Genomic DNA, 21,955 nt, shown 5'->3' on the forward strand with positions numbered 1-21,955 from the left:
TTTCAAGGCAGACATGTAGGTGCATTATAGGAATCTCATGGTGCGACATAATGGAAGAGACCTTAGGATGTGTTGACACACTTTATTCTCCCACTTACTATAAACAACTTCCCCTATTCACTTTGGTATTGACTCCTGCAAACACTCTCCGAATGGAGTCCACTCCCAGGGCGGCCCAAAGCCAAGCATGAATCTCACGGTGTGAACTCTTAGAGAGGCTGGAGCTAAAAGTATATTACTTCTCTCCAGCTAAAGTGTTCTAGACGGTTAGGGTATAAAATACTTAGCGATACATTTTGGCTAACTAAACATATCCTAAGTCTAGGTGATTCATGCGAGTATAACTTTTATACTAGATTTGTAATCGGGTCGGATCTCGGGCTGCGGTCGGGTCTGGGAGCTTGTCTTGTGTCTGGTGGCCAAATTCGGATCTGTGATCAAAATTTCTTCAATTTTGCTACTGTCCTCTCTCCCGAAATCAAGAAATTACAACATAATTTCAACTCTAATAACTCTAACAAATTTACAGACCCTTTTTCACACATTAATGCTCATAAACATGTGAGCGATTACAAATTTCCACAAGAAATTTAAAGAAAAAACAATGCCAAAATCATAATAAATCCACTTTAGTCCACATTTCATTCAACACTTGAATAGAAAGGAAAAAAACACCCACCAAAAGCAATTGAGCGTAATTAAAGCATACTCTGATACCACATGATGGAACACGAGACATATGCAGTGGAATAAGGATCTAATTACACTCTAATTACTTCTAATCAAAAGGAAATTAGCATGCAAAATGAAGGAAAAAACAGTAAATAAAATAGATGGAATACAATATTTATAGCTCCCATCTCAACCTGAACTCTTCCGGACCACCACTAGAGTTGACCTACTTTTCTCTGGACTCAGAACCGGGTTGTGGAACCCGATGGATGAAGAAAACCGAGAGAGAAAGAGATGGAAAATAAGAATGAATTTAGGTTTGGGTTTTTTTATTTTTCCAGCCCAATTTTGAAAACAATTTTGGAAAAATGGCCAAAAACTTTTCATCCATATTGAAAGCCCAATTTATAGAAAAGGGCTATGCAAAATTGCACAACTCCATAAAAACCCAATATCTAGAATCCACTATCTAAGTGGGCTTAATGTCTCCACTATAAGCCAACACCTAGCCCACTATTTTGTTAGTGAAATTATCCAACAAAAGTTTGGATTTTCCCACTAATTTTAGTCAAAGGGCAAAATAGTCATTTTGTCAAAGTCCAACTTTGACCAAAAAGTCAACATTTTGACGTTTTATGATTTTTTTTCGTGTTGACTAACTTTGACCTCCCGAGCATGAATCCACATTCATTTTCTCGAAATTCAAATCAAATTTGAATATAAGGTCGGTCAAAGTTTGACTTTTCAAAGTCAAAAGTCAAAAGTCAACTTTTTGACTTTTTACATCTTTGACCATTTCTATTATTTTCAAGCTTCCGAATACGAACGTATTCATATTCTTGATATTTAAATCACATTTAAATATTAAAGCTGTATCTCTAAACTAAAAAACCCGACTATTATATCACATATACTTGTCGATTTCTCTCTCTTCACCTAATTCAAATAATTCGAATCATTCTATCATACTGTTCTAAGTTTATTCCATATGAGATGGTAGGGGAACCTAATGGACCTACAGATCATGGGCTCCAACAATTCGAGATTAACCGGTAAAACTCTTTAACTTAATTAATCAACATTTGTTAACTAACGGGTCATTCCACTAAAGTCCCGTAGTTGCATTCCCCTCACTGTCGATATATTTCTGTCCATCTGATATAACCATAATCAGTAAGTTAATCCTTCACAGGTTGTTTGTAATCTCGGCTGGGTCATAAAAATCGTTTTACTCCCAAGACTACATCTTGTTCCTTAAGTTCCACTGATCCTCTAAGAAACAATTGGTTTAAGGTCCAACCTATAAACCGAACCCCTCTCGGGTCAAAGAGAGGGTGAGGCCCCTTTTTCAAGAACTAGATTCAGTACTAAAGGGAACGACCTATCTACTATCCCTATAATGGGTAGGTGTGAATTCCGTCTGGCGCCCTATGTTCCCAGCTATCCACCTGACCTTACCATTGAAATGGGAGGCTTATTGGGCCAGCGATAATGAGTTGCCCTCACCTATGCAGATCTAAGGATAATTCCGAGCGAATAGGAGTCATAGTTAGCTCAGGATTGAGATTAAGTTACCTAGGTCATCAATTAACGAAATAGTCAGTTTTATACATAAAACGGCATTTAGAACGTAAAAAGTGACTATGTCATGGTTCAGTCTTATGCAAACTTATTGCATAGGATGCCCCCACTCACATATTTCTATATGAACGATTCAGGTTCACATCGTTTGTACTAACTACAAAGTGGGCCCCATCCATAGTGTCTCCAGAATAAGGCACCCAACCTTATTCATATACTATAGACCATTTTGGCTATATATTTGAACTTGATCCACATTTATGTCACTACATAAAGTTCAAGCTACATTAAATAGCCTCAGGACCTTAGTTTATTGGATTCAAGATTACAATTTCAATAACAACTTTATCAAAAAACAAAACAGAATATGTTTATTAATTTACAAACTACGAGTTTTAGGACATAAAATCCAACACTGGCATCAATTTTAAGAGAGATGTTGTGGAGATGTTATCACTATAGGCTTGTTGAAAATGGGAAATAAGAAAGAGAGAAAGAAAAGGGTGGGATGAGAGGGAGGTAAAGTAGAATTAGTATTTTTTAAAAATATGTAAAGAGGAGAGTGCTTAGATTTTTTTATTTTCCACAAAAAAGTATAAATATATTGGAACTTGGAAATGAGGGTTAAGTTTTTTTTTTTTTTTTTTTTAATGAAACAATGGAGACAAATCTTATTAAAATAATAAATAGGTATATAAATATGTTTTATATACCAATGATATATTGTTATATCACTAGATTATATTTTAAAAAGTATAAACTATATAAATAGTAAAGTATAAACAAAAAAATGAATATGCTAACAAAATGTATAAACAAATAAAAAAAGAATAAGATAAAACAAAGTCTGATAACAAAAGATAGATTCAAATGGATATTGTTGGAGAAAAATCAGGAAAAATCTCTAAATTAAATTAGGAAACACGAAAAATGATAATTAAAATCGCATAACTTCATATTACAATTATACTGCATGTGTAGATGTAGATTAGTTAATCTCATAACTTAATGTTACAATTATAATGTATGTGAAAATGTACATTAGTTAATTACAAGAGCCCATCGAAGACAAATTAGGAATATGTTGGGGTTGATGCCCTAAATCACATAGGGTTCTATAGTTTGTAAACACCTCTATGAACAAACGCTATTTTCTTCACTATTGTCTACAAAATATGAGATATTTTGGTTGCATTTACCACAAACCAATAAACTAAGATCCCTGATTATCATTGTGACTTAAGCATGTATATGGAGACATATAAGTGGATCATGCCTTAAGTGATAAACTAAATGATTTGTAGTATATAGTAAATGAGGGAAACCTTATCCTGGTGACACCATGGATACGGTCCGCTTTGTAGATGTTACAAGTGTTTTAAAGTACTACAGATGGTTTAATTTTAATCATTCATGTGGAGATATACAGGGGGAGGTGTCCTATATGAAGGAGTTTGTATAAGACCAGACCACGAAGTGTTTAGTCTCGTTATATAACGTCGTTTATGACAAAGACTTTCATTTCACTAGGATGACCATAAGTAACATGACCTTAATCCTGAGTGAGTTGGGAATTCCTGCTTATGAGGGTGATCCTTTGATTTGCATGGGTGCGAGTGGCCAGATTGCATTGTGGTTGGTTGTTTTCTCCATTAACCGTGAAAGTGGGAGGTTATTTTCAGTTTTGAATAACTGAAGGATAAAATGAAAAGTGTTTTCATTTTGTAATGAGGTCATTTCATTAAGTTTTTTACTAATCGTTTAGCTGACAAGAGACTATATGATTGTCTTCTAAGCGAGAGCCTAAAAACGATCGTGTAAACCGCCTTTTACTAAACGATCGTGTAAAGTCATTTACTAATCGATCGTGTGCTAAGCGAGATTTACTAAACAATTGTGTAAACAATCAAGAGTGTTTTAATAAATGATTGTGTACCAACTGGGATTTACTAAACAATCAAGCATCACAGTCTATACAATAGACAGTGTCTTCTCCCACTTACTTGATTGTATATTTGATCATTGCCTTCCTCCATCCCTCTACCAAATTCACAACAGAGCCCACACCTCCTGGATTCTCACTCCTAGTATACCAAGGTTGTTGAGTGGTGGTGTCAAAGGGTACTTGTTCGAGGAGAAGACTGTCTGTGATCATTAGACGATTGGGTGGGCGATCTGAACGAGAGATTGTCGTTCAGTTCTTCACGAGACCGAGAGATTCACAGAAGAAGAGTTCTTCAAAGGTATGTCTCTCGTTCCTTTTGTTTTTTTATTACTAAAGCATGTTGTAATTTGTTCTAAGATGCATAATTGTTCTGTATGTCTGTGAATGCCTTTAATTTTTTTACAATGGGCTTGGAAAGATCTTGTTTCCACTCATGGGTTCTTTTAGATAAGAGTTCCTTCAAAATGCATTTAACTTCATATTATATTTTGAGTCTGGTAATAACATGTTTAGACAAATGAAAAAAGATTTAGATAAACTAAATCTAGTAATAAAAAGTTAAGCCAATTTAAAAAGAGTTAGATAAACCAAACATGATAACAATGTTCTTTCTCACAAGGTTGGAGAGAAGAATATGTTTCTACTGAATTATATCCAAATATAGTATATTTGAAAGATTCATAGATACATTAAAGAGTAGTCAACCACCACACAAAAATCATAACTCTGATTTTCTAGTATGCAATGCAGCTGCGAAAGTTTCGATTTATTGTAATGTCTAACTTTGATTCTCTCTGATGAATAAGATTTCATCTTCTTTTGCCGAAAAACAAAGAAAACTGATTATAATAATGATGTAAAAAAAAATATTGAATCGTCCTATAAGAACAGATGAAGAGGAAAATTGAAAAATCGATGGATCACATTTGGTCAAATCAAAAGATGAAGATGAAAAGAATTGAAATTAAGATGAAAAAAAAATTGTAAATTCAATCTTATTTATGCATCAATAACAAATACATGATTTTTAGATAATGAAATGTAAAATAACCAAAAATGTATTTCAAAACGTAAACAATGATAATATAATAATATAATATGTTATAAAATGAGATAAAAATAGTTACTAAATATAAAATATGTAAAGTTGAATCTAATAACATATACAAGACAATTTAAACCTTAAAAAATATGGAAAAATATTCAATTAATTTATTAAGAATATATATAAAATAATGAAAAACAATTCAAATGTTTGAAAAAATATGATTTAATAAAATGAAATTTGATAATATATGGATATTTAAAATATAGATCTGTTAGAAATATCTAGATATTTAATTCAAGTGAGATTAATTCGAAGTATGGTTAAATAATAAAATCTAAACTAATAATAAAATCTGTATTGAAATGTTAACTAGCGGAGGAAAATCAAGAAGGGCGGTTATTTTCGGGAAGGCAGTTATTTTTATTTTTTTTAATCAATTAGAGGAATAGTGGAGAACTAAGGAGTCAACAATTACCTTGTATACGGAACCCATCATTGTTTATAATTCTACATTTGCCATGTATTTGTAGTTTTATCAATAATAAAAGCTACAAACCAGATAAGGGTAAAACATGAATTTGAAAATTTGCGGCCATGTGCATATCATATGTGTGGTCATAAATCTTTTTATTTACCGATTTTGTCATTTTTCAAAAACCAAACTCTAACATTTGTCATACAGTCTAATTCTTCGAAAATAAATTATTTCTTGTGCAACAAGTGGGCTGAAGACCCATAACAATATTTATTTTTGATTCATCTCATTCGTACTATGACATTTATTAAATTGGTTGGCCTCCATTTATTGTAAAATATTGTAGAACCATGGTTACAAATCAGACTTATTTCAAATATATATAATAGAGATTTAATGTTGTTATATAATATATACTCCATATTTTAATTTTAGTCTCGTTTCTATTGAATTATATATTTCAAATATTTTATCATATATACATATGTATATTTAGTTATTTGGAAAATATATATCCCAAATTATATGCTACGAATTAGACCATAAACTAAAATTGATGACATCAAAAAAATTATTTTTTAAACAAAGAAACCAAATTCAGAGTTCAAATTTTTAAGTTAGTGCTCTGAAAAGTGTATGAATATATTTATAAATATTCGATTGCATACTTGATATATATTATAGGGAAACTGTATGAATATATAGTATATAGACAAATATCATAAACTAACTAACATATATTCAGAACCCAATTGATAACAGTCAATCATTTAACACGTTTATATATAACATCAACGTGAGTATATCAAATATTTCTTTTTAATAAAATAGATAATTCTAAATGATATTACAATATGTATACATGATACAACACTTTTCTATATTATACCTTAGATCATTTGAAATATACATTCGACATAACCCAAATTGTATTAAGTACATATGTATTAAGCATTGTGACTCCAAATTGTATGAATATACAATCAGATATATCATAGACTAACGAGTATATATTTATAACCCAACCGATAACAGTCATTCATTTAACACGGTTACATATAATATCAACGTGGGTATATCAAATATTTCTTTCTAATAAAATAGATAACTTGAAATAATATTTCAATATGTATACATGATACTATACTTATCAATATTGTACCTCAGAATATTTGGAATATACACATTTGATAGGATCAACACAACTAGGGCATATTCAACTATATTTAAACAGTGGTATATATGTATTAGGCACTATGTACTCGAAACTGTTTAAATATACAATCGAGTATCATAGAATTATAACTAGAGAACATTTGAAATATACATTTGACATAATCATAAAAAACATATTCAACTATTTTTAAACAACAATCGTATCTATTAGGTGTGTCATTAATCATCTATATCTCTTCCAATCTCATAGAAACGAAATCCTCCAAGAATTGCCTTGAGCGGCTTTGGGGTTGAAGGATATGGCGGAAGGTCTAGGAAAGTGAAAGAGAAAAAGAAAATGGAGGAGTAATTGAAGAGAAAGGATGAAAACCCTAATTATTTGCACGTGTGTGGGAGATTAACTATTTTTTTCCTTATTTTATCTTTTTTGTTTAAAAAAATATGGAGGAGACCATAATCGTAGATGGACCCTAACATTTGTGGAAATAATCAACCCATCAGGCTATTTATAAAATAAAAAGAGAATAAAATACATTGTTGTAATATGAGCCTATAATGAAAGTCTTTTATGTAAAGTCCCTAATATATCTTAAACTATCAACCAAAAGAGACAACTAAAATAAGCATAGTTTAATTGACATTTGAGTGTATTAGAAACGACGAATTTTGTAGCTCGTCGAATCTCCTACTCCTAATTATCGTAAAAGAAAACTAAAGAGTCAAAAAGAAAAATATATTTTATAGATTAATCTAGTCGTCATAAAGATGACGACCTGATTGGAGCACTAAGAAAGAAGTGTGGAAAGTTAGGATTGGTAGGAAGTGAATGGGATTGGTGGGATTATTGGAATTGGGTGTGCTCATGCATACGTAATCACACACATATGGAGGATGGATGGATGGATAAGAGAAGAGAAATAGAGAACCAATTTATAATTGGAGTTTTGACTTTCGGTCAAACCAAACATCAACATAAGCACGTGCGATGCATGGTGTAATTCTGTTTTGGGAGTATAAAAGATGGCTGGTCAAACTCGTGCTACAAATCCAAACACACCGCCGACGGCTATTTTTATAACATAAAAAAAAAAAACACCAAACGAACCTTCTACTTCAATCTCTCTCTCTATATATATAAATACAAAACATACACACTTCTCAAATTTAAACCCATAAGTAAAGAAAAAACAACTTAGATCTTCTCATCCACATGGAACCTCACTCCTTTTCTTTTCACTACTCCGAGCCGGAGCAGCCTCACAAGGTGCCCAAGAAGGCGGTGGCGCCTCCCCGGCCGACACCGCCCCGGGTTTACAAGGTGGACCCGATCAGTTTCCGGGATGTTGTTCAGAAGCTAACTGCGGCTCCTGAGTTTCAGGATCCCCGCCTTCAAGCCATGCCGCCTCCGCGTCCCAATCTCTCCAATCCGCCGCCGCTGCCGCCGACTTCTGTTTCTTACAATGGGTACTCGGGACAGTCCGCTGAGAGATATTAGCATATATTTGAATTATTGGAACTTTATTTCACTTCTCTTCTTTCATAATTTATTCATAAGTGTTTTGTTGGGTTGGTCATGTGGTTTTGACCTGTATGTAATAAATTAGTATTAATAATTTAAGTTTAATTTGGAAAGCTATTTCCATATGCCCAATTAGTAATTTTTTAATCTTTTTTGTCCTTTTAGTTTAATAAGAAAAAGAAGCTTAATTAAATAGGATATGCAAATATAATATAAGTACAATTTAGGATGTAACTAATTAAGTATTTTTCTTTACCAAATCAAATGGTAGTTTAGTTTAACATGCATTGTTAATTTTCTTTAAACATATGTGTAACTATCTCATGGCCAACTTCGCTCAGAGATATTAGCATATATTTGAATTATTCGAATTTTATTTTATTTCTCTTCTTTCATAATTTATTCATAAGTTTTTGTTTCTTACTTTTTTTATCTATTGAAACGTGTTCAGTTAAAATTGGTCTGGTTTATTGACTCGTTAGTCCTGTTGTTTTGATCGTATATGTAATTTACTATCAATAATTTAGGTTTAATTTTGGAAGCGATTTGCATATGCCTAATAAGTAGTATTTTAATATTCTTTTTGTCTTTTTAGTTTAATAATAAAGATAATAAGAAAAAGAAGATTAATTAAATAGGATGTGCAAATATAAGTGCAAGTTAGGATGCAACAAAGATCATGTTTATCAATTCGTAATGAAAATTGGTATAATTGAATGAAATTTTATTGATAGATCAATCATAATGGATTAAAATCACAAACGTAATTGGATTGTTTTTAATCACTGAATTTTGTCATATTTACTATTACCGGTACCGGTACCTTTACCTCTAACAGTCAAATGGTAATGGTAATGGTAACAACAATAGTAAAGATGTCAAAGTTCATAACTTTTTCTTTGGAACAGCAAAAATAATGATGATCGTAACAATAACGTTATGACATAATTTTTAGTCGCAATTGGATTGAATTAGTTTACATTTTTTTATTACAGATTTGAAAGTGGGTTTCGAATATTAGTACAAGTACAAAACACAAGTAAACAAGACCAAAGGTAATCAAATGGGGTCCACCTTTTACATTACTATTGATCTATTACATTTTCACTGGGGTAAACATGGCCTAAAGTTCTTATTTTTTTTCTCATTCTCCTTGGAATCATGAGCATATATGCATTATCGTAAAAGGCATCAAAGGTTTAAAAGTCTTCCATGTTTATCCATTATCGATCCATATGGATCATTTATAGTTGAAATAAATGTATATGCTATTGGTTATGGTGACATTCTTAAACAATCTAGTTAGATATGATTCAGACATCTGACTATGATCTTAAATAAATTATTCCACAATCAAAAAAGAAATTATATCAATTGTTTTATATAGAAATGAATCTCAAATAAATAAGTTTCAACTAAAAAGAAAAGATACCTACAACTGGTCGGCGATGGGACAGTAGCAGACGATGATAGTGTTTGATTTTATGTCCTAAATCTCGTAGTTTGTGTTTTTATAAACAAATTATTAATAAATAAAGAGACGGTTAAATAAAATATTCTACATCATTTGCATAATTCAAAATCCAATGAACCAAGATCCGAGATTATTTAATGTTGCTTGAACAGTACGTAGTTGACATACAACTAGATCACATTCAAGAAATAACCTGAAAGGTCTGTAGTATATGGATAAGATTGGGTGCCTAATCCTAGTAAAGCTATGAATATGATTCACTATGTAAATTTTCCAACAGTTGTATGTGTTACAAACTATTTGATCCAAATTGTTCTTGCGATAACATGCAAATGAAAGTATCCTATACAATGACTCTGTGTAAGACTGGAGCACGAAATCTAATCTATCTTTATAACACCATTAATTAAAGAATTTTATATTTCAAACGATAACCATGTAACTCCTGCGATGACATGCAAGTGGAGGCTATGCAATGAGTCTGTGTAAGACTAGACCACGAAATATAATCTTTCCTTATAACACCATTAACAAAAAGTTTTATATTTTAAACGATAACTATGCAACTCGATCTTAATCCTGAGTGAGTTATGAACTCCTGTTCAAAAGGACCGTTCTTTGATTTGTATCAGTGAGAGTGACCTTAGCTGTAGACTCAATATATCTACCATTTGGGGATGATACTGTGTGAGAAGTTGGGAACATAGTTTCACAAGATGAAATTCACTCATTCTTGACTTTAGGGCAAGTAGACAGATTGTTCCCTTAAGTGCTGACTTTGGGACTTGAACAATGAGGTTTCATCCTCTTACTAGCCCAAGAGGGACTTTGTTTATATTTGAACCATAAACAAAATTGTTCATTAGAGGATCAGTGGTACTTAAGGTACAAAAGGTAACTATAGGAGTAAAACGGTAATTGGCTCAGCTGTAATTACGAACAATTTGTGAAAGGTTGACTTACAAAATATGATTAATTCAATGGATACATAAATATATTGCAGTTCACAGGAGTGCAACTATGAGTCTTTAGTGGAGTGCTCCATAGTTAATGAATGATGATTAACTTAATTAAAGAGTTTAATTAATTAATCATGAATCGTTGGAGCTTATAATTGTAAGTTCATTAGGTCCCTCTGCTAGCCTACAAACAGACAAATAAGGTTTTTAAAGTGGAAAGAATTTGAAGAGTTCAAATTATTATAAAGGAAATTAATTGTATATGATACAAAAAAAATAATATAATGTTAATTACATGTGATATAATTAATATACACTATAATATAAAGTTAATTTTTAATTAGGTTCAAAATTAAACTATATAATATGAGAGTATTAATATTTGAATAAGATTCAAATATTAAATTAATATAGATTGGATTTATATTGAAACTATAGGTTATAATTAATATGAATAAGATTCATATTAAAACCATAAGTTGTGTGAAAATTGCATATTTAGAATATGATTAAAACTAATCAAATTAACTATTGGATATTTAAATTAATCGATTAATTTTATTTAATTAAATTAAATTCCCTACATTGCAGGGAGTGGGATAGTGGAGAAATGGTAGTAACCTTCTCCCTCTCTGTCGTTAAATTTGTAGTTGAAAAGGTTGTTGGAATAAGATTCACGTGAAATTTTATACTCTTACTCATTATCTCACATTCTCTCCATCTCACATACTCTTAGAGAAAGGAGTTCTCTGTCTTTTCCTTCTCCTCTACATGGTTCCTACAAACCTTCTTGTCCAAAGAGGATAGTAGAGAAGATCTCTTGGCAGTGTCCTCCTCATGGAATCAGTTCGTGCAATGCTGTAAGATTCCAACACTTATAGGACGAAAGTTTTGAAAGCGAATCTTCAAAGATAACATCTTTTGCCTTTAAATTTCTTAATAGCTTGTTTAATTCTTCAATTTTATTATTCTGTTTAAAATTCACCCGACATAATTAAAGCAAAACAGTGATCACACGCTTCCACACAAGGAATTTGATTCCTTCTATTTGTATCAAAGCCCAATTTTTACCTTAATTTGTTGTTTTGTATTTTACATAATGGTATGGTGGGTTTTTTTTATGCATTTTGATGTACAAGATTGGTTTGCATAATAGATGCTTGTAAGATTAGCACTTAGTTTCAGAAATAATTTCATTGCTATGATCGACGTAGCGTACGGTCCGGTGTTTTGGACATTTATATTTTGTAATCGAGTCTGTAAGTCCGAGTCATGATTTTGGAAGAGATGCTGAAGATAGAGATCGAATTTGGAACAAAATTAACAAAGGGTGTAAGGCATAACGTAAGGCATAACGTTGAACCAGAAACTTGCACTTTGTGCTAGAGCGTAAGACATAGCGTTGCAATGCTTGCTTTATGTTGTGGCACATAAGGCCCAACATTGCAATGCTCAGCAACAACGTTGTGACACTTAAACCAGAACGTTACAACGCTATGTGAAGTGTAGTGCTACACTACGGCAGATGGAGACCAGCGTTGCAACGCTTTAATATTTTTTTCGTTCATGCGCGTATTCATGCATATGTTCGTGGGAGTTTATTTATTTATTTATTATTTTTTGAAAAATGATTAAATTAATATAATTTTCTTATATTAATTTAATTTTTTCTTTCAGAGTATCAATCTCGGTTTATTATTGCTTTGATAATATAGTTTATCAATGTGCATGAGATGTAATTTTTTATTATATTATTTATATGTTGCATATTGTATGTCATGTAGTTTAAAATCCACCATAGGATTAAACATGTTCATGCATCATATTAGTATATAATTTTTATATAATTGATAACATGTTTGAATATTTTATTGGTATAATATAAGAGTTAATTGTTGGATGAAGTGACATGATCATGCATTATATATATATATATATATATATGCGATGTATGTTAAATAGTATGCATGTTATAATATAATTCTTATATTGCATAGTTTAATCATACTATATTGTTTTATTTTTTATTAGTCTTATATAATAGTTGTATTATGTTAGTTAATGAAAATAAAAAGATGCATGTTATAGACTTTAAAAGATGCATTAATGTTAACTATATAGTAATTTATTAACATCAATATAAGAGTTATATCGTGCATGTTAATGAATGTAATATGCATGAGATATGATTTTATTAATTAGTTTATAGTTGTTATATTTAATTAATAATACAGTGAGATGTATATTGTTCGATTACATGCTAGCTTAATGCAATTAGGATAAGGTTAATTAATTTGTTTTAAATGGTTTAAAATTGTTTTAATTGATCTTCAAATTTTATTTCTAATACGATTATATTTAAAATATTTTTTTTCTTTTAATAGGACTAAAATGAGAAAATAAAATATTACATTTATATTTAGAAACATTATGTCTAAAGAATGGGGTATTTAAGCTGAAAGAAACAGAACACTCCTACCTGAAAACCGACTTGGAAGGTGAATTAGTCAAATGTTTTATAAGCATGCAATAGATTATTAGAATTTATTAAAGCGTTTAATAAATGATAATCATATATAACTATCCAATATAAGAGCTATATTGAGCAAATTTAAGAAGACTTAGATAAATTTCTTAGCATAATATACCTGAGTAATGAACCCTCAATTTTGTTAAAACACTTAGTGGGAGGAAAAGATATATATGATATGTCATTTTCTTTCCATGTTCTCCCTAAAAGTTCACATCGTGAGATCTATGCGCAACTTCATTGCACTGTTTTGCTTGTATCCGCCTCAAAAAGGTATTTACATAGGTCAATATCAAGGTTAATGGAAAAATTATTTATAGTAAGTAGAAGAGAGACGTGTGTCAATACATCCTACGGTCTTGTTCATTGGTTTGTAGTGAGATTTCATGCTTGGTCTCGTAGCACCGTTTACTTGTGTCCCCCTCTGGAAGGTGTTTGCATGGAGTCGATCTCAAACTCTAATAATGAATAGGGTCGCTTTAGTTTTTGCCCCAATCAGTTTTTTCCTTCGGTTGACTCATTGAGGCGGAACCCTAGGATCTAAAATAGAGGGTCACACTTACAAGAAATTGTTAAGCAAGTTAATGATTTATTGATCTAATACATGGTAACTAATTGTTATATGGATAAGAGTTATTCTGGTATAACAATTGGTTGAGAATGTCTCAATCTAGTGAAGGAATAATTGACCACCCTTCAATGACTCAACTCATTGGAGTATCATAGCAATAGGAAATTTGAATTAATATGAATGAGATTCATATTAAATCCGTTGGGTTTATTTTTAATTTTTATGTTGAATTTGAATGTATAAAAGATTTTATATTTTTTTAATAATATATTTTATATAATTCAAAATTATATCATTTCCTCTCAAGAATTTTAATTTTTAATATAAGATTCTAACACTAAATCTAAAGTAGGAGGTTAAATGTAGAGAAGAAAAATCTTAAGTAAGGATAGTGGGGCAAAGGGAGAAAAACATTAAAATTATCTAAAAAGGTGACCAAAGGTCTAAATGCCTATGAAGGGCTTAAAACATGTGGGACGCAAGAATGCATGGAGGATGGAAGCAAGAAAATGGCTAAGGGTTGCATACAACCAACACAAAGGCATACATGAGCCATGCGGACACGGGCAAGAAGCATGTGTCGAGTGAGCATGCTAGGTGTCACAATCGCTCTTTCGGAAGCTTCTCTTAGCGATTGTGCGGCACTTGTTCCCGCTCACGAAAAAGCCAGCCAACTCGAATACGGACTGCCGATGGCACACCGAGTGCCTCTTGCAACCTCTACCCCCGTTTTAGGGAAAACGGTTTTAGAAAACGGGTTTAGAGAAAAGGTTTTCGTAAGAAGATTTGTGAGTGTGAATAAAGAAAGAAAGATTGTAGTAGACTAGAAAGCAATAAGCAACAACAACGGCTTTATAGAGTACTACTCCGGGTATGAGGAAATGATGGTTAGTCTTATCCCCATATAGTGCATTCTGAACAAAAAGCCAACTGGCGCCCTTGCATATGCAAAAGGGCGAGTGGTCACTTACAATGAAAATGTAAAGAAAGCAAGCTAACTAAACTAATACAATACAGAATATGAAAGTATGCTAGAAGGGGGTTGGATTGGGCATGCGGCCATGGGCAACAGGCCCTGGACAAGCATGACCGTTACATTCTCCCCCACTTAATTGGTTGACGTCCCCGTTAACCGACCTTGTTCAAAACCTGCAATGGCTGAAGCTGCATTCTTCAAGTCTTCGGCCCGCTCCCAACTGATCTCTTCGTCGGGGAGATCCTTCCATTTCACTAAGAACTCTGTCAGTTCTCGTCTGGGTCTTCTAATACGGCGCGTACGTTTATCCAGGATTTGTGCAACTTCTTTCTCAGCAGAACTCTTCATCGTGACCGGTGGGCGCCTTAGCATGTTTCTCTGTTCATCCTCAGGATCGGGATGATAGGGCTTCAGGATACTCACATGGATGACAGGATGAATCTTCATCCATGAGGGTAACTAAACCCTATATGAGGTTCTCCCGACCTTCTCAATTACCTCCACTGGACCTTCATATTTCCTTACTAGCCGTTGGTCTCTCTGGCCTCGGAAACGAAACTGTTCCGGTCGTAGCTTGATCAGGACCTTGTCCCCAGCTTGAAACTCAAGGGCCCTCCGCTTCTTACCAGCCCACTTCTTCATCCTCCTCGATGCTCCTTCTAGGTAGGCGCGAGCTATCTCAGAGGTTTTGCTCCACTCTTTAGTGCAGTTATGTGCCTGAGGACTTTTGCCTGCATAAGGGTGGTCCACCAAGTGTGGCCTAAGTGGCTGCCTGCCGCACACTTCGAAGGGCGTTTTTCTGGTCGTGGAACTCTTCTGGCTATTGAAGCTGAACTTAGCCATATCTAACAACTCGTCTGACTGTTTCCAACGCTCAGCCAATTCTTGCGGGACCATCCGATATGCATTTTTGGCAGGCGGCTTTGCCCCTGGCAACAACTCAATCTCATGGTCAATCCCCCTTCGTGGGGGTAAGGACTTGGGCAGGCTTTTCGGCATGACGTCCCGATACTCTTCCAAGACAAATAGAACGTCTTGGGGGATCTCTTCTTCAGTGGACTCAACCGATTCTATCGGGATGGCCATGAACGTGGGTTCGTCATGGGCCAGGCCCCTCTTCAATTGGAGGGCTGAGATCATTCTCACCCCATTTGGCCGCTTGATACTGGCTTGGACTACGGTCGGTGTAGATTCGGTAATGACTAAGCATTTGGCGAGGGGCACTGGTATGACTTTATGTTCAAGTAGGAATTCCATCCCCAGTACCACATCGAAATCATCCATTTTAACAATCACGAAGTCAACGAAGCCCTTCCAGTCTCCTAACTTTACCGGAGTTCTCTTGGCTATCCCCGTAATCAGTAGGGCTGCAGAATTCACAGCTTTCATCGTCCCTGCATCTCTTTCCCAATTCAAGTTCAGGCGGCGAGCTTCCGTTTCAGCCATGAAGTTATGGGTAGCCCCAGAGTCAACCATAGTGGTTTTGGCCGATCTTTGGTTGACCCAAGCGTCCACATACATGAGACCTTTCTCTAGTGGCTCCGTCGCCTTTCCCATATTCTTCTGGAGTGCAGATAGGAATTTCAATGCCCCCATCCTGGGATTCTCAATTTCTGCCGCTGGCTCGGTTACCGTCTCCTCCAGTTCAGCCTCGTCTTCGGAGGTAGAGGCTAACGTGGCTTGAAAAGCATTGAACGCAGTTCGATTTGGACATTCGCCCGCCCTGTGTGGCCCTCTACATATGAAACAAGACAGGGGGCGATTGTAATTGTTATGCTGTTGTGGCGGCCCCCGCCAGTTGTTTCCTGATCTCGATTGGGATGATTTACGGTCCCCCCCTGTGTTCTTGTCTCCTCCCCCAGGTCTGGGAGGACTGGAACGGCTATTTCTGTTTCCCCCATTTGAGGAAGTTGATTGCTTCCTCACATCTTGTGAGTCAGTGCTAAGGTCGTATAGCCGTTCAGCTGCCGCATAGGCAGAGGGGAGATCCTGTACTCTCTGTTCATATAGTTTTGATTTCGCCCACGGTTTCAGCCCCTCCACAAAGCAAAAGACCTTGTCTTTTTCAGACATATCTCGTATGTCCAACATGAGTCCTGCAAACTGTTTTACGTAGTCCCTGATGTTACCTGTTTGCTTTAGCTCTCGGAGTTTTCGTCGAGCCAAGATCTCGACATTTTCAGGGAAGAACTGCGAACGAAGTTCTTGTTTCAATCTATCCCAAGTATCAATAGTGCAGCGTCCTTCCTGTATGTCCTGTAAATCGTGATCTCCACCACAGTTTCGCATCTTCAACTAGATGCATCGTTGCTATTGTGACTTTCGACTCTTCAGTCACTGTTGTTCGTCGCCTTGAAGTATTGCTCAAGGTCGAAGATAAAATTTTCCAGGGCTTTCGCTTCTCGCACCCCACAGAAGGGTTTCGGTTCTGGGATTTTTATTCTGCTCACTGCCATTGCTCCCCCAGGTGGGGCTTGGTTCCCTACCGCTCGGATGGTGAAGATTCACCCTAGCACTCACATCCGCTATCTCGGCTCTGACGACATCCAGGGCCGATCGAAAGTCTTCAGATAAATCGGTTACCATCTGAAGTATTGCTTTTTGGGAGCTGTCCAGCTCTTCGACACGCTCCTCTATGTGGGCAACAGAGCCCGAGGAGCTATCGCCTCGTTCAAAGCTGCCGGACCGTACTGTTTTGGTCTCGAGGGTCTCTACCCTCATCATCAATTCTCTGACGGGTAATCCGTCTAGGCGGCCTACCACCGCATCAATTCCATCGGCTTTCTCAGCAACTTCTTGTAGCCGAGTCTCAAGGAAACGGACATTATCTGGGACCTCTCTCAGGTAGAGCATTTGTTCTTCCATCTCTACCAATCTGTCCACATGGGACTTGTTCAGGTTCTTCGTCGCCGACATGATCACTGATCTTCCCTCTATAAGCCAACTTGGCTCTGATACCAACTGTCACAATCGCTCTTTCGGAAGCTTCTCTTAGCGATTGTGCGGCACTTGTTCCCGCTCACGAACAAGCCAGCCAACTCGAATACGGACTGCCGATGGCACACCGAGTGCCTCTTGCAACCTCCACCCCCGTTTTAGGGAAAACGGTTTTAGAAAACGGGTTTGGAGAAAAGGTTTTCGTAAGAAGATTTGTGAGTGTGAATAAAGAAAGAAAGATTGTAGTAGACTAGAAAGCAATAAGCAACAACAACGGCTTTATAGAGTACTACTCCGGGTATGAGGAAAGTGATGGTTAGTCTTATCCCCATATAGTGCATTTTGAACAAAAAGCCAACTGGCGCCCTTGCATATGCAAAAGGGCGAGTGGTCACTTACAATGAAAATGTAAAGAAAGCAAGCTAACTAAACTAATACAATACAGAATATGAAAGTATGCTAGAAGGGGGTTGGATTGGGCATGCGGCCATGGGCAACAGGCCCTGGACAAGCATGACCGTTACACTCGGCACGTAGGCCATGCGTTGAAGCCAAGCGCACAGGCCATGTGCCAAGCGCGCAGTCTATGCGTCGAGGCCAAGGGCACAGGCCATGCGCCAAGCATGCAGTCCATTCGTCGAGGACAAATGCACAGGCCATGCGTCAAGCGCGCAGCCCATGCGTCGATAGTGTATGCTGAGCGCCCTACCTATGCGTCGAACGGGCAAGCGAGCAAGCCATCCTATGCGTCGAAGCACTGCCGAGCAGCCATGGGCAAGCGCACACCCATACGGCAAAGCACGCCCATGCAGCGAGGCACGCCCACGCGGCCGAGCATGCTTATGTGGCCAAGCACGCAAGTGCCTAGGTAGCATGCCCATGCGTCGATGGTCAGCACTGTGTGTCTATGCTTAGTAGGCCTAACAAGCCATGCGTTGAGGGTGAGCGGCCACCCTATGCGTTGGTGATAGCCGACTCATGCGATGGCTAAGTGGGACTTTGATGAAGGAAAGATGAGTTGCTATGCATTAAGGATAAAAGGTAAGGCTAATTGATGGAAAACTTCAAGGGAAGATGCCAATGCCAAGTCTTAAACAATTTAAATAGAGAAATATGTTTAAGTATTTAAGTGATTTAGGTGGCAAAAAGAAGATCACACAAAGTTCTAGTAGGAGGTGGACAAAGGAGATTTCATACAATTGAAGTCTTAGCACCCCAAGCAGGAGGTGGGTGAAGGAGATTTCATGCAAAAAATGAGATTTTGGCTGGCAAGCTGAGATGAGAACAACTCAAGGCTAGGCTGGGTAGACTAAGTGTTGGCAGTTCCAAAGTAAGACAAATGGGAGTTGAGTTGTCACCATGGGGTAAGTATGGAATGGCTATAAATAGGGCGGTTGGGCAAGAGGAATTTATTCATACCATCATTTAAATCTTGTGTTGAGAACATATTTAAAGAGTTATGTTTGAGTTATTAGGCTGCCAAGTTGGTTGGAGATCAAAAGAAACAAAGGTTGCATTGGTGAGGCATTGAGTCAGTCGGACGCACAGCCAGCCCACACCCTGCGTGCACGCCTTGCAGCGTTGCATCCGTTCGCGCGCCTCGCTCGACGCATCCCGCGCGCTAGCCCAGCGCAGCTGCCTTCCCCGTGCGATGCATCACGCCCAGCGCAACGCATGCCCAACGCGTCAACCCCCTATGCGACACAACATACCCACCCTGCCTACTACCCAAACGCCCAGCTACCTACCACAGTCCAAATAACCTCTAAAGAGGCTAATTTTGGGATTTTGGCTAAATTAGAGTAGGGTAAACTGGTTTTTTCATTATGTAATGATATTTTGGCTATTTTGACAATATTTATTGATATAACAAGTATTAATTGAGGAATTTCCATTGATATGGAGGAATTCTCAGGAAAGTATTCTCAAGGTGAATTTAATGGAAAAACTTACTTGCCGTGAGTGTTTACTTAGTTTTATACGTTGATATGTGGATAAATGCATATGTAAGTGCAAAATGCATGCTTATGATGTTATGTTGTTTGCCATGATATTGTTTGTGAAATTTCTATGGAAACTGAGATTATACCCGGACTACATAAGTTAGCATGCTTAATAAAAGGTGCTTGGCGGGAAAATATAGTCGGCCTCGGTCGGCGGAAAATAATAGTCGGTGACGACCGGTGGGAAATATAGTTAAGTTACCTAAGCATGACTTGGAGGAAAAGAACTATCGATGTGCACATTGGCGGGAAAAGTGGGTTATAGGAATGTTTCCATAAAAAGTTGTTATAATTGATAATGTGTCCATGATATGAGCATGCAACGTATAGCATGAAACTGGAGGATGATGATTGAATGAATGTACACATGATCATACATAAAGTATTGGAATTGTGATTATGTGATTGATTTTCTAAAAATATGTTTTGCAAAGTGACTATTATTTTAAAAGAACCACTTACCGGACTTAGTAACTCACACTCTTCCAAATGTTTTCTTATATCCCCTCCAGGTAACAAAGCGGAGCGTTCAGGAAGGAGTCTACTAACCACCAACACACTAGGACTTGGTAAATTCTCAGGATACGGCTCGGATCATGTAATAAAGAATATAGGAAATTGAACTATATGTATGAACGTTAGATAGAGTGTTGTAAACATGTTGAAATCTTAATAGATAAGGGGGGAAATGTTAAATTTAAATGTTGTCTTGGAATACTACTGGTGTACCCTCACGCTCCCTTCCAAGTCTTGGGGGCTAAGGCTAGGGAGGGGATGTGACATTTAATTACCAATATAAGTCAAAAGATTTGATAAATATGTTAGTTTGAAAAATGTCATCAACACTAAATAGAAGTGTGATCTTAAGTTTGTCTTTTAATTTAGGAAATGTTCTCAAAAGAGTGTTTCCAGTTCATGAATTATATTTGAAGTGATAGTTTATTTTTATCTAGATAACATAAGATGTGTTTGGATTATAAGGTAAAGTCATGACAAAACATATTGTGTGTTGGAGTTGTGGGAAACGAAATGACTTCAAAAGTTAAGTATTATCTAAGTCAAGTAAAATTTATGTGAATAGCTTGGAAAATGTTTCAAAATTAGCTTGAAATGTCACATGACGAGGGATTTTAGAAATACCTCAAAAGAAAGAGAAACTAAGAATAAGTAAATTTGATTTACTAAGTTCTTGACACGAATACAGATTCACATCTTGATAGTTGATAAATGATTCACTGTCAGAGTTTTTCTTCATTATAATTAAATTGAATTTCTTAGCAAATACTTAATTAGTGGAATAGTTCTACTAGTTGGCAATAGAAAGCTCATCTCAGCTAAAGTAGTGGAACACATTAAAATGTCGTGTTGAATATGGTGCTTTTATCACTATAAAAAAAATTCAATTTCTCAAACTTTATTACTTAATAATTCATAAAGTATGAATGATTTTAGTAATATGGCATGTTTTCAAGAGTTGTTTGAGAATATGTTCAGTTTTAAATAAGTACAATTTTTCTGTGTGTGAAAAATTAACACATCTGAATACTAAACTGAGAGAGTGTAAAGATTAATGAATCTAGAAAAAAAGACAAATTATTTTATCCTAAAGGGATACTTGTCTTTGACATTTCAGAGACTATTACGGGTAATTCTCTAAGAGTTAGAGTTAAATTTGTAGTAAACATGCAAAATATGGAAGCTAACAGAATAATTAGGCACTCTAATTACATTAATTTGAGTAACAAGCATGCAAACTCATAGTTTTTCATACAATAAGGTTTCAATTTATTACCTTTGTAGATTTCCTCCAATTCATTGTAAGTTCCACGAAATTGACCTTCAATTTCTTCAGTAGACCACCAAGAATATATTCTCTACTATTCTCAGCCTTAGATTGAATGGTGGAACTCCAAATTGAAAAGGAATTTAGAGAATTGAAGAGATACAGAGAAAGAAAAAATCTCAGCCCAGATTTTCTAGAATTTCAATTTGCATGTCCTTAATTCTGATCAATATTCAAGCATTAAATCGACTTAAACATGCAAAAAGTTGATTAATTAGCTATTTAACACTTCAAATAGTACTAAGA

This window comes from Benincasa hispida, chromosome 10, assembly GCF_027475165.1.
Source record: "Benincasa hispida cultivar pf3 chromosome 10, pf3_genome.v1.1, whole genome shotgun sequence".
NCBI lineage: Eukaryota > Viridiplantae > Streptophyta > Magnoliopsida > Cucurbitales > Cucurbitaceae > Benincasa > Benincasa hispida.